At 45.3% G+C, this 2766-nt stretch overlaps 1 pseudogene; it reads left to right on the top strand.

Moving 5' to 3' along the window:
- The first annotated feature begins 1397 nt into the window (after positions 1 to 1397).
- Positions 1398 to 2253, top strand: LOC123324310 (annotated as a pseudogene).
- Positions 2254 to 2766: the final 513 nt, after the last annotated feature.

Genomic DNA, 2766 nt, shown 5'->3' with positions numbered 1-2766 from the left:
TGTGCTTTCTTGCTTGTATCTGAACAATTATATGTAAGACAGCATCCCAGAAACAAAACCTGGTTCTATGCAAGGACTAGTCCGGTCAATAAACTTTTCACAAGAAAAAGTGATAATTAATTAATTAATTAAAATTTTAAAAATAGGGGCACCTGGCCGGCCCAGTCGGTAGAGCATGTGACTCCTGATCTTAGGGTCGTGAGTTCAAACCCCACACTGGGCATAGAGATCACTTAAAAAATAAATGAAGATTTTTTTAAGAAGTGAATGAATGGAGAAAAATATACCAGCTAACCCTAACCAAAAGAAAACAAGGGTAGCTATATTTATTTCAGACAGAATGGACTTCAAAGCAAGAAAATTTATCAGGGATAAAGAAGGGTACTAGGGGTCAATTCTCCAAGAAGAAGTAGCAACCCTTAATGAGTATGTACCTAACACCAGAACGGGAAGCCGCCACAATGATTGTTAACCATGAAGTCATACCACCACGACTTCCGCTGGGAAGGCATCATGAATAGACGTCTGCCTCCACAGCTACCAGCTTCAGAACCACACCACACTGTGATAGTAAGCCCTGCCCTTTGTCAGCATGGTCTGGATGCTGGGACCTTTGCTCATGTGCCTGCAGAGAAGCCACATCCCTTTGCAACCATTTTATTATTTTATTTTATTTATTTTTAAGATTTTATTATTCATTTATTAGAGAGCGAGAGAGGGCACACGAGCAGGGGCAGAGGGAGAGGGAGAGAGAGAATATGAAGCAGGCTTCCCCCGAGTGTAGAGCGTGATGCAGGGTTCCATACAGGACTCGAGGTGGGGCTCAATCTCATGACCCTGAGATCATGACCTGAGCCGAAACTAGGAGTTGGACACTTAATGGACTGAGCCACCCAGGCGCCCCCTTAGCGACCATTTTCAAAACAGAAACATAAAGGGGCGCCTGGGTGGCTCAGTCGTTAAGCGTCTGCCTTCAGCTCAGGTCATGATCCCAGGGTCCTGGGATCGAGCCCGGCGTCGGAGTCCCTGCTCCTCGGGAAGCCTGCTTCTCCCGCTCCCACTCCCCCTGCTTGTGTTCCCTCTCTCGCTGTGTCTCTCTCTGTCAAATAAATAAATAAAATCTTTAAAAAAAAATTAAATGAAACATTGACCAAGATAGACCATATTCTGAGCTATAAAACATACCTTACTACACTCAAAAGAATAGAAATTATGTAGTGTCTGCTCTCAGACCACAATGGAATTAAACTGGAAATCAATTACAAAGATAACTGGAAAATTAGGAAGTGTGGGGAAATTAAAAAATACACTTCTAGTCTTTCTGTGCTACCCAGAGTAAGGGATCCATACAGCATTGTTCTGGGTTTCTACTGTAACCTATAGGGAAAAAATTCACAATGTGTGGAGCCCTTGATGTACTGAAAATGAAGGAGGAGTAAGTCTTCAAATTCCTTGCAGTGCAAACCCACTTAGGTGGCACCAACCATGATTTCCAAATGGAACAGTACATCTATAAAAGGAAAAGCGACAGCATCTTCATCCTAAGTCTGAAGAGAAGCTGAAAGAAGCTTCTGCAGGCAGCTTGTGCCCTTGAAAACCCAGCTGATGTCAGTCATATCATCCAGGAGTCCTGGCCAATGGGCTGTGCTGAAGTTGTTGCTGTCCGGGGCCACTCCTATTGCTGGTGCTTCCCTCCTGGAACCTTCACTAACCAGCTCCAGACAGCCTTCTGGAAGCCATATAACTTACGGTGCTTACTGATTTCAGGTCTGATCACCAGTCTCTCATGGAGGCGTCTTTTTTTTTTTAGAGAAAGAGGGCGGGTTGGGGCAGAGGGAGAGAGAGAATCCTGAAGCTGACTCCCCACTAGCGTGGAGCTGGATGTGCAATCTCACCACCCTGAGATCATGACCCGAGCCGAAACCAAGAGTCGGACGCTCAACCAGCTGAGCCAGGCACCCCATCACAGAGGTGTCTTATGTTCACCCGCCTCCCACTGCTCTGTGTAACACAGACTCTCCTCTGAGCTAAGTAGTGTTGCCACCCCTTACAAACTAGAGAGCTCACTCAGAGGGTGTGATGTGGTGGATGCTGACCCAGGAAGTTCTATGCATGCACAACACTACCTCCCGTAAACACCCATGGGAGGTCATACATGATCTCTACCCCTACAGAGATCCTGAAGAGATTGGAAAGGAAAAGCAGGCCACTGATGAAAAGGCTGTGACCAAGGAGAAATTTCTGGGTGAATAGATTTCTTCAGGTCCCGAATTTGCTGCCTTTCAACGTAAGGTCACAGATGGGTCTGAGGGGCCCTCTGTACCTCTTCAACAGTCCCCTCAGGAAGACTGGAGCACACAGCCGGCCACTGAGGACTGGTCTGCGGCTCCCACTGCTCAGGCCACTGAATGGGTAGGAACAGCCAGTGAGGCTACTTTGCCTGTTCTTCCACAGACTTGTAAACAGAAAATGGAACTAAGGTTGACAGAAAAATCAACTGTTTCTAAAAGTAAAAATGAAAAAAAAAAACAAAAACAAAAGCAAACCCCACATTTCTAAATAACACATGGGTCAGAGAAGAAATCTCAAGAGAAATTTGAAAATATTTTGAATTAAATGAAAATGAAAACACAACATACCACTATCTGAGTGATGCAGTGAGATCAGAGCTTGGAGAGAAATGTATACAATTGAATGCTTTAGTTAGAAAAAGAGAAAGATCGGGCGCCTGGGTGGCTCAGTTGGTTAAGCGACTGCCTTCGGCTC

This window comes from Neomonachus schauinslandi, chromosome 3 (assembly GCF_002201575.2).
Source record: "Neomonachus schauinslandi chromosome 3, ASM220157v2, whole genome shotgun sequence".
NCBI classification, from domain to species: Eukaryota; Metazoa; Chordata; class Mammalia; order Carnivora; family Phocidae; genus Neomonachus; species Neomonachus schauinslandi.
This window is presented reverse-complemented; position numbering and strand designations above follow the sequence as displayed.